We start from the raw sequence: 12,383 nt of genomic DNA on the forward strand, positions 1-12,383 counted from the left end.
TTTATAAATGGAAGGTCCCTATGAAAGACAAAGAAGTAAATATGATGATGGCCACTAGAGGTACAAATGGTTCTATTACCTCCTGATTCTCCCATCCTATGCTAGTTCTTATGTTATTTCTTATGCTCCTACTATGATGTTGATTATGCTCTACATACTCAGTACATTATTTGTACTGACGTCCTTTTGTTTGTGGACGATGCGTCATGCCCGCAGGTGGACAAAAGATAGACTTGACCTATAGACTGCTTGCTCAGAGACTGCATAGAGGAGCTCCATTTCATTCGGAGCTACAGCTGTTGGTATTATTCTTTTGTGTACATACATATGGGCATGGCGGGGTCCTGTCCCATCTATATGATGTTACATACTCTTCTCAAAGGCTCATAGACAGTTGTGTATGGTTAGAGGTCTCTTAGCCTTATCGGCTTATATTTTGTGTACCGTTTTGTTAGCCTCGTCGACTTGTATATATGGATATAGGGGCATTGTTGTCGATGATGATATAAATGTGTTGCTGCCCAATGAGATTAGTATTATTGACGTATAGAAATTATGAATAACCTATGTGGCTCACCTAGATGTGAATAAGAAAGTACGATAAGAGGTGCCCGAATGGGTTAGCACCAGGTGCCCGCCATGGCCCTCCGGTTGGGTCGTGACAAAAGTGGTATCAGAACAGGTCTGTCCTAGGGTGTGTCTACGAGCCGTGTCCAGTAGAGTCTTGCTTATGGGTGTGTTGCGCGCCGTACTTATAAATAGGAGGCTGCAGGTATTTTAGGAATGAATGACCTTCTTTCTTCATAAGATCGTGCGATAGAGACATAATATAAGGATTTCTCTTTCCTTAACCGTGTATTATGTATTTCAGAAATGCCTGTAAAGAGAAAAGCTACGACAGCCCAAAAGGGCAAGACAGTGGCGGAAAAGCGGGCCTAAAGAGTACCGCTAACGGTTGCATAGGAGGGTGAGTCCCAGAATGCGGCTCAATCTCAGTCCTCCCACTCAGTGCCTATTTCTGAGGAGCACGAAGGAGCCTCAGCCCCAGCTCCAGCACCCCCAGCTCCTCCACCAGATGCTTCAGGTCAAAATGTGAAAGAGGTCATTCATTTACTTACTCAGTTGGTTGCCGCTTAGGCTCAGCGGCAAGGTACAGGGCAAGGTGATAGGGTTGTTAGTGCAAGGGCCCGTGATTTTATCAGCTTGAACCCTCCAAAATTCTTTGAGTCAAATCCGGATAAGGACCCTCAGAATTTTATTGATGGGATGTTGAAGACACTTCGGTTAATGCATGTTTCAGAAATTGAATCGATGGAGTTAGCGTCCTATAGATTGTGGGATGTCGCGGTTTATTGGTATACGATTTGGATGGCTTCAAATGGAGTTAATGCACCTCCCCCGGTATGGCTAGAATTTGTGGATGCCTTCCTCCGACATTACTTGCCTCCAGAGGTTCGGCGGGCTATAGCCGATAAATTCTTAAATCTTAGGTAAGGAAGTATGAGTTCCTTAGAGTATAGTCTCCGCTTCAATTCCTTGGCTAGGTATGCTCCGGCCATGATAACGGACTTGGGTGACCGAGTGCACCGATTTGTGAGAGGCCTAGGCCACATTTGATGGATAGGTGCTTGACTGTGTCCCTTCAGGACAACATGGATATTTCACGCATTCAAGCCCATGCCCAGAATTTAGAGGAAAGTCAACAACCGCAAAGAAGTAAGCGTGAGCATGAAAAAGGGTACATCAAAAGGACTAGGTCTTCGGGTCCAACGAGTGAGTTTAGAGGAGGACAAAGACAGCAGTTTTATAGGCATTCAGGCCATTCTATGACTAGTGCGCCTCCACGGTTTACAGGCCAGAGATTTGATAGATCTACTTATTCTGGGCCGAGTGAGAGTTTTAGAGCTTCAGGTTCTTAGTTCGGAGGCGATTAGGGTCAGCCAAGGCCACCCATGCCAAGATGTTCCCAGTGCGGAAAGTTACATTGGGGCTAGTGTTGACTAGGTTCAGAGGTTTTCGATGCATAGCCATATCATGCGTGATTTCTCCTCGGTTAGTAGCAAGGGTAGGGCCCACCCTTCAAGATCAGCAGCCGGGTCTTCATCATCTATACGCCCTATGGGGCCAGGTTCACATGCACCATTCAGCCATGGTAGAGGCAGAGGGAGAGCCCCCAGTTCTAGTGGTCCTCAGCACCGTATTTATGCTTTGGCTGGACGCCAGGATCTTGAGTCTTCCCCCGATGTCGTCACAGGTATATTATCGGTATTTTCTCATGATGTATATGCTTTGATAGATCTGGGCTCCACATTGTCATATGTTACTCCATATATTGCGGGTCGGTTTTGGGTCAAACCGGAGTTGATCAAACTTTTTGAGCTATCTACACCCGTTGGTGAACCGGTAATAGCTAGTTGTGTATATAAGAATTGTGTAGTTGTGAATTGTGACCATTGTACTATGGTTGATTTACATGAGTTAAAGATGGTAGACTTTAATGTTATCATGGGCATGGATTGGTTAGCTTCTTGTTATGCCAATGTTTCTTGTAGAATGAAAATGGTTCGCTTCCAGTTTCCGGGAGAACCAGTTTTAGAATGGAAAGGAAATACTACATCCCCAAAAGGTAGGTTTATTTCCTACTTAAAGGCAAAGAAAATAATCATAAAAGGTTGTCTTTACCATTCAGTTCGGGTTCAAGATATAGAAGCTGAATCGCCAACTCTTCGGTCTGTCCCCGTGGTGAATGAGTTTCCGGATGTATTCCCGGAAGAGCTTCCAGGCCTCCCTCCTGAGCGGGAGATTGATTTCGCCATAGATGTGCTATCGGATACAAAGCCCATATCTATTCCTCCTTATAGGATGGCTCCCGCAAGGTTGAAAGAGTTAACGGAGCAATTGAAGGACTTGCTTGAGAAAGGTTTTATTACACCTAGTTCATCCCCGTGGGGAGCACCCGTGTTGTTTGTGCGAAATAAAGATGGACCCTTAGGAATGTGTATTGACTATCGGCAACTGAATAAAGTGATGATCAAGAACAAATATCCGTTCCTAAGGATTGACAACTTATTTGATCAATTGCAGGGTGCCAAATGGTTTTCGAAAATAGATTTGAGATCCAGGTATCATCAGGTGAGAGTTAGGGAGAAAGACAATCCTAAGACAACCTTCAGAACCAGATATGGCCATTTTGTGTTTCGGGTAATGTCGTTCGGGCTAACTAATGCACCGGCAGTATTTACGGATTTGATGAACAATGTGTTCAGGCCTTTCCTAGATTTTTTTGTGATCATGTTCATTGACGATATCCTGGTATATTCTCGATCTGAAGCAGAACATGCAGATCATTTGCGTACCATTCTTAGAGTTCTTCAAACTCGAGAATTATTTGCCAAATTTTCTAAGTGTGAATTTTGGTTGAACTTAGTGACCTTGTGGGGCATATCTTTTCAGCCGATGGCATTCGGGTAGATACCCAAAAGACTGAGGCCGTGAAGACTTGGCCAAGGCCTACAACCCCTACGGAGGTTCGTATTTTTCTGGGTTTAGCAGGTTACTACAGGAGGTTTGTAGGAGGGTTTTCTTCTATTTCTGCAGCACTCACGAAGTTAACCCAGAAAATAGCTAAATTTCGATGGACAGAGTCCTGACACTTCCAGAGGGATCGGAAGGTTATGTCGTCTATTGTGATGCTTCAGGTGTTGGGTTAGGTTGTGTGTTAATGCAACATGGTAACGTGATTGCATATGCTTCAAGACAGTTACGAAAATATGAGAAAAATTATCCGACCCGTGATCTTGAATTGGCTGCAATGATTCACGCATTGAAGATGTGGAGACATTATTTGTATGGCATCCACGTTGATATTTATACAGATCATAAGAGCCTCCAGTAAATCTTCAAGCAGAAGGAATTGAATTTACGGCAACGGCGATGGTTGAAATTGTTGAAAGATTATGATATTAACATCCTATATCATCCCGGGAAAGCAAATGTTGTGGCTGATGCTCTTAGCCGTAGATCCATGGGAATTTTATGCGATGTTCAGCTAGAGAAAAGAGGGATAGCTCGTGAGTTCCAGCAGTTAGCTAGCCTAGGAGTCCGAGTAGTGGACTCATGTAGTATGGAAGCTATCATTCAAAATTCAGCGGTCTTCTCGCTAGCAGTGGAAGTGAAAGAGCATCAATACGAAGATCCCTTGCTAATTCATTACAGAAATACACTCCCTCAAAAGGAGAAGTCATCATTTGAGATTTCTGGAGATGGAGTTCTCCGATGCCGAGGTAGGTTATCTGTTCCTGATGTTGCAGTATTACGCCACCAAATATTGAGAGAAGCCCATTGTTCCCGTTATTCCGTTCACCCCGAAGCAACGAAGATGTATCATAATCTTAAATCTATATATTGGTGGAATGGAATGAAGAAGGATATAGCGGAATTTGTAGCTCAATGTCCTAACTGTCAGCAAGTAAAAATCGAGCACCAAAAGTCGGGTGGATTGTTGCAAGCTATAGATATTCCAACTTGGAAATGGGAAGTAATTAACATGGACTTTATTACAGGCTTACCCCGTTCTCGACGTAAGTATGATTCTATATGGGTGATTGTAGATAGACTTACGAAGTTAGCTCATTTCTTACCAGCAAAAACTATGTATGTAGCAGAAGATTATGCAAAGCTTTATGTTAAAGAGATAGTGCGACTTTATGGTGTCCCAGTATCTATTATCTCCGATAGAGGGACTCAGTTTATAGCCAATTTTTGAAAATCTTTCCAAGAAGGTTTGGGGACTCAGGTAAGTTTTAGCATGACATTTCACCCACAGACGGATGGGCAAGCTGAGCGTACCATTCAGACCCTTGAGGATATGCTACAGGCATGTATATTGGATTTGGATGTATATAGCATCCAAATGGCCCCGTATGAGGCGTTATATGGGCGCAAGTTCATATTTTCAATTGGGTGGTTCGAAGTAGGAGGGATTAAATTGATAGGCCCGGACTTGGTCCAGCAATCCATCGAGAAAGTTAAGCTTATATAGGATTGACTATTAACAGCTCAGAGTCGTCAGAAATCCTATGCAGATAATCGTTGAAGGGACTTAGAGTTCCAAGTGAAGGATTGGGTATTCTTAAAGGCGTCGCCGATGAAGAGCGTCATGAGATTTGGAAAGAAGGGCAAGCTTAGTCCCCGGTACATTGGACCTTATGAGATTGTACGCAAGGTAGGCAAAGTGGCTTACGAATTAGATCCACCTCCTGATTTGGAGTCAGTTCACCCAGTTTTCCATGTATCGATGCTTCGTAAGTGAATTGGAGATCCTTCTAGAATTGTACCAATAGATGATGTCCAAGTTACCAAACAATTGTCTTATGAAGAAGTCCCCATTGCCATTTTAGATAGGCAAGTACGGAAGCTCATAACCAAAGAAATAGCTTCAGTAAAAGTTTTATGGAAAAATAATAATAGAGTAGATATGACTTGGCAAGCCGAAGGAGACATGAAGTTCAGGTACCCGCATTTATTTTTACTCCCAGAGGAGACTCAGGCAGAGACGCCATTATCCTCAGGTATGTAGTGCTTTCCTTGATGCTTTCCTGATCGTGTGTGGCCATGGTTATTGATTTTGTTGTTGTAGCCCTGTGAGGCAAAGTATTTTGGGTTTCTGTTGTAGGACGGTAGTGCCATATTATAGGGAAAACTCTGGCGAAATTTTTATAAGATTCCCAAGAACCTAACATTCGAGGACGAATGTTCCAAAGGGGGGAAGAATGTTACACCTCAGAAATTTCTGATTTTGTTGCCTTGTGAGTAGGCTAACATGAGCATAAGGTTTTTATGAAACCCTTACGAGATTAAGAAAGGTATTAGATAGCTTAAGGTGCATACCATAAGATTTTGAAGTTGTACGAATATATGAGCTTTAGTTTGTTGAAGGAAGTGATAACATAAGTCGTGTTCGGAAAGGTTTTCGCTATAATTGAGCTAATATTTATTTGGTGACGTCATGAGGGGCTTCTATAGGGCCTATTGTATGGTTAATGAAGTATTATGTAAATGCCAAGAAGGTTCCACGAGGACTGGAAGTCAAACGAATCAACGAGAGAAAGTTTCGCATAACTGGGAGTTATATGACCACATATACGGTCCGTATAACTTTATACGGTCCGTATAAGGGGGGTCTATATAACATGACATTTAAAGAAAGGGACTTTTTCTTGGTGGTGCTATACGGACCGTATAAGTCCATCGGGATGATTTTTATATTTTTGTATAAATAGATGGCTCTTGTTCTTTTATTTGATTTTTCATTTTCCACAAGTCTTGAGAGCTCCAAACCCTTCTCCAAGCATATTCCACTCCAACCCAAGAGAAAACAAAGATCAAGAGGCAAGAATCAAAGTGTTCATGTGTTAGAAGGCTTCCTAGGGTTAGTAGACTACAAGAGATTCTTGAGCATTGAAGCTAGGGCTTTCACATAAGTTGATAGCTTCTCCAAAACTCATTCCCTTGAGATAAAAGGTTAGTTTCATACTTATTTCATGTTATCATGAACGTTTGGTTATTGAACAACTTGGGTAGAAGAAGAAAGTAGAAAATGAGTTCTAAACGTAGCTTTTATGATGTTTGTGAGTAGTAAGTTAACTTGAGTCATGATTCTTAGTATGATATGGGTATAATCTTATTATGAAAGGTAGAAATAGTGATAAGGAAGCATTGTATGAAAATGTGCTAAGGTTGAGTGTGAAGTTGTTAGTATAAGTTTAACATAAGGATGAATTTTGAAGGCTTAATGGAATGTGATTACTTGATTATGATATTGTGGATGTTATTATGGTTGTTGGGAGTTGTTTTGTAATATGGTGGAAGTTGACGAAATAGGGGGAAATGCTGCCCAATTTTCTTTAGGTCATGAATTATTCTAGTTTGAATTTAAGAGTATCATTAAGGTTTAACCATGGTATGAATCCTTCTAAATGTAGATTATTCAAGCTTCGACGGTGAACGTAAAGTAGTTAAGAAGACAAAGAGGTAGGTAAGGATAACCCTTCTTTCATTAAGGCATGATTCCTTTGCTATATATCCTTTCATGAGTTCCATAATGTCTTCCAAATGACTCTATCTCTAAAGTTACTAAAGCTCATGATCCTCGATACTTCCACGATGCTATTACCTCCCTCATATGATAATTGATCTTCTAAGGATAGATGTAATGAAAGAGATGATGGTAATGATGTTGATGATACTTATGGACTCTTATGTACACGTGTCTAAGTATGTATGACTATTATGTAAAACCGACCTTATATAGTCGGGTATGATACTTATCGCGCGCACCTCTGCAGTTGGGTACGGATAACCCTGAGCCTTGGTTGGGCTAGGTATGTATAACACCAAGCCTTGACATGGCCGGGTGCGTGAAACACCGAACCTTCATGGTCGGGTATGATATAAATAAATACGTGTAAATATACATGAGTAAGCTTTAGAAATAAAAGGTCCCTATGAAAGACAAGTAAGTAAATATGATGATGGCCACTAGAGGTACAAATAGTTCTATTACCTCCTGATTCTCCCATCCTATGCTAGTTCTTATGTTATTTCTTATGCTCCTACTATGATGTTGATTATGCTTTACATACTTAGTACATTATTCGTACTGGTGTCATTTTGTTTGTGGATGTTGCGTCATGCCCGCAGGTAGACAGGGAGATAGACTTGACCCATAGAGTGCTTGCTCAGAGACTGCATAGAGGAGCTCCATTTCATTCGGAGCTACAGTTGTTGGTATTATTCTTTTGTGTACATACATATGGGCATGGCGGGGTCCTGTCCCGTCTATATGATGTTACATACTCTTCTTAAAGGCTCATAGACAGTTGTGTATGGTTAGAGGTCTCTTAGCCTTATCGGCTTATATTTTGTGTACCGTTTTGTTAGCCTCGTCGACTTGTGTATATGGATATAGGGGCATTGTTGTCGATGATGATATAAATGTGTTGCTGCCCAATGATATTAGTATTATTGATGTACATAAATTATGAATAAGCTATGTGGCTCACCTAGATGAGAATGAAAAAGTATGATAAAAGGTGCCCGGGTGGGTTAGCACCGGGTGCCCGTCATGGCCCTCTGGTTGGGTCGTGACACGTGTCTTATCTTGTTCATCAGATCTCTGAAAATGGCCCAATTCACTTCTAACATGCTCTACTATATCTGCTGAAAATACATCCTGCATTTTGCATTAATTCCAATGACTACTGCCCATCAAGTCTTCTAGATCATCTCCTATCTCATTAGTCTGCTCCTGGTGTGTTAAAAAATCATGTAAAGCTCCAAGTTTAGACCAATTGGCAAACCATGTTGATGAAGATCCATTCCTTGGTTCCCACCAAATATTATGTTCCATTTCATCCCTTGCCTGTAACATCGGCTTCCAAGTCTGAGAACCTCATTTCCATTGCTATTCAGTTGGCCTGAATCTCTTACAGTATTTGTTCCACATAAAGTTAGACCATAAAGTGCTGCTAGTCCTAAATCTCCACCAATTTTTTGCAAACAGTGCTTTGGAAATGTCATATAGAGATCTAAATCCTAATCCTCCCTCATTCTTTGGGTAGCATAACTTCTCCCGTGCAGACCAGTGTTTACTTCTACTTTCATCTTTTGTTTGCCAGAAAAATCTATTGAACAGCTTGTGAAGCTCTTTGATGACACATTTTGGTTGTACCATAGCAGATAACAAATAGACTGGTATGCTTTGTATAACACTGGTGACCAACACAACCTTCCCACCAAAGGAAAGTAATCTACCTTTCCAAGCCTGCAGTTTATCTCTAACTGTTTTCAACATATCTTTATAGAACAACTTCTGTCTTCTTGCATGAAAAATGGGACATCCCAAATATGTGAAAGGGAATTCTCCTTTAGTGAAGCTTGTTATTTGTAGCACCTCTTAAACCAACTCATCAGCCACCTTCTTGTGCATATAGTAACAGCTCTTGTCAGCATTAATCTTCTGCCCAGATATTCTTTCATACTCATGTAAAATGATTATGATCTTCTGTAAAGAAACTTTATCAGCTGAAGCAAATATAATTGTATCATCTGCATATGCAAGATGATTCAATTTTGTGCTCCACTTTGGCATCCCATAACCTATGAAGTTATCATGCTCAAATAGAGAATTAAGAGCCTTTGATAAAACTTCTGCAGCCAAAATAAAAAGAGCAGGAGATAGAGGATCTCTCTGCTTGACCCCTCTTGTGGAATGAAAAAAACCAAAGGACTGTCCATTAATTATTATAGAATAACAATTATTGGCAATCAATCTCCAAACCATATCCACATACATTTCTGCAAATCCCATCTTTCTCAATACTTGCACAAGAAAAATCCAGGACAACCTATCATAAGCCTTTGCCATGTCTAGCTTGATGATCACATTAGCTGGTTTTCCTCTCTTTCTTATATCAGCAACTAACTCTTGAGTCAGCAGAACATTTTCTGTTATATCCCGTGTTTTCACACGTTTGGAAAAATTCGATAAATAATGGATTCTTGAGATACGAGGTCAAATTTGATATTTTGTTGAACGTAGGAGTTATGCACGAAAGAATAGAGTCATGAAAGTGTGGGACCAGGTTAAGGGAAATTTTGGAATTTTGGAAATTAGTTTCAGGAATTATAAAATACGATCCATAAGTTATTGGGCTCAAAAATTGAATTGTAAGTGAGGCCCAAAAAGGGGTGTATGGCCGGCCACATTAGGCCATGATCCAAGCCCAATTTTAGTTGGTCATGTGCTTGGTCATGTGACCAAGCACTTCAACTACATATACCATAGAAGACTTAAGAAATTAGAGATAAGAACAACAAAGAAAATAGAAGGAGAGAAAGAAGACCATTTCGGGTTTGAGGTGCAAAAATAGCCACCATAAATATTATTCTAAAAATTCAATTCTTGTTGTTTTCCTACTAAGTCAAGGTTCCTTTGCATCTTGGTATAGTTGGTTTGGAGTGGGAAGCATTAGATTCCTCAAAGTGAACACAAGTTCAAGTGAAGAAGACTTGAAGAAAAGGTAAGAATTTCTACCTTTTTATTGTGTTATGAAGTTTTGATTGTGTTGTAGTATATAGAAATGTGTTGATTGTATGGGAAAATGGAAGTTTGCAATGTGGGTTTGGTATATGGCTTGTAGCCGTGTGTATATATATGTTGTATAGCCAAGTTGTGTTGAATTTATGTTATATTCTAGTTGTAATTGTGATGAAATGCATATGGGAATTGAAAGTTGGATGAATTTAGTTGATATGGAAAAATAAGCATATGGCCGTGTGGTATATTTGGCTTGGGAATGAAATGGATTAAGTTTGTTTAGTGTATTGGAGTGTTGTTGTAATGCTTGGCATGGAAATGAAGTTAGAATGATATAAGTTTGTATTGAATTGGAATTTAAACACTTATGTTGTTTTAGTATGATTTTCCGACACTAAGGAAATGAAGTTGTTTGGTTGTGAATTAAGATGATCATTGATGAATTTGGAAGTTGGAAACTTGTTATGAAGTTGTATGCCAAAGATTTGGTGTTTTGCATAAGTTATGATTTTGGCGGAAAGTTGTATATTATGTATATCGAGTGTATATCTTAAGGAAAATGATATGAAATGTCTCTAAATCTATATTGTGATGATCTTGAGTGATAATGGATGTGAAATCATGATGTTAGTTCGAAAGTTTGGGTTGAATTGAAGATTATGTCAACTTGTGAGAAAAATGACTAGTTGAAGGATATTTGTGTTTTTAATGTTTATTGTTGATATTGATGTTGTCGTTTGGGTTGTTGTTGATGAATTATAGCCAAGTTGAATTCTCGGGGTGCTATATGTATAGGGGAAGTGCTGCCGAAATTTCGGTAGCCAAATATGCATTAAGTTGGAACTTTGGTATTCATAGCTTACAATTGGTAAACTTGACCAATTGCAGTTTTTTTGACGAAACGGGAAGTGAGTTTGGAAAGGCTTAAGGAGCGTGAAAGGTATGTAAAGCAACCCCAATTCTTCCCTTGGCATGCCCTTAGTGTGTTAGGGTCGGATCCGGGCCTCGAAGGACCTCTTGGCCCTCGGAATCCGCAAGAGAATCTCAGTTTTTCCTTCAGTGGAATTGAACCACTTTAGTATGCTTTTCCGGAAAATTATGCAACTTTGCTCCAAATTACTTGGAAAGTCATAGAATGTTTGTAGAACCTTTTTAAGTGATACTATAAGCTTAGAGGGCACAGTTTGAGCCCGTCGCCTTATTTGTCCCCAGGCGGGCCCACTATTTCCGGTTTTGCCCCTAATATGCTAAAGCTTCCTTTTTAAGCGATTTTTGAAAGAAATGTTTTAATTACCCTACTAATCGCTTAACGAATATTATTTTAAATATTATAAATTATTTTGACACTCGGAATGACTTCGGGAAAGTTATACTTCTGTAATTTATTATGATATCCGAAATACATTTATTATGATTCCGTCCGACTCCATTTGATTTGTTTGTCTTTGCTACGCTTCATCGAGTCTTTGAAAACATTTATGATATTTTTAAATTGCATTAGTCTCTCACTACTCCATTCGTGGATGTCCCAATGTTTCCCACACTGAGCCCGGGCCAAGATATGTTGTCAAGCGTAATTCTCTGCATTGTTCGCCGCGCCCCGATGTGAGGGGGCAGGTATACGCGTACATGGGTCTGTGGAGTATGATGTGCCATGTCCGCCTATTCTGATCTGATCTGTTATGGCCATTTTGATATGACATTATATGATACGGGGCCACGCCCCTTTTTTTGATTCCTCTGTATTGTGGCACCAGTGTCGGGAGGGTGACCACGTTCTGTCTGCCGAGTCCCGTGGCAGGGGCCGGATATGATATGACATATGTTTCTGTACACATTCTGTCTGTTTTGGGAAATATGCATTTGACACTCTGGATTTTGTACTCATTTTCGGTAACCATTATGATTTGATTTCTGTGATTCCGCTTTACATATTTAGTACATATTTCGTACTGACCCCCTTCCTTCGGGGGCTACGTTTTCATGCCGCGCAGGTACAGACGACAGGTTCGCTGATCCACACGTTTAGGATCCCGTTTCTGCTATTTTGGGGCGCTCTCTTCTACAGAGCCCATCTTTTGGTACAGTCTGTCACTGCTATCTGGATATGTACTTTGCTCAGGGTATGACGGGGCCCTGTCCCGTCTTATGATTGTGATATGTTCTGTAGAGGTCTGTGGATACATCTGTGTGAGTTCTATACATATGTTTGGGATACTTTGTTATATGATGGCCTTATCGGCCTATGTGTGCCAAGTCTGCTTTTTCTGCTAAATTCTATAGC

This window comes from Lycium barbarum, chromosome 2 (genome assembly GCF_019175385.1).
Source record: "Lycium barbarum isolate Lr01 chromosome 2, ASM1917538v2, whole genome shotgun sequence".
Classification (NCBI taxonomy): domain Eukaryota; kingdom Viridiplantae; phylum Streptophyta; class Magnoliopsida; order Solanales; family Solanaceae; genus Lycium; species Lycium barbarum.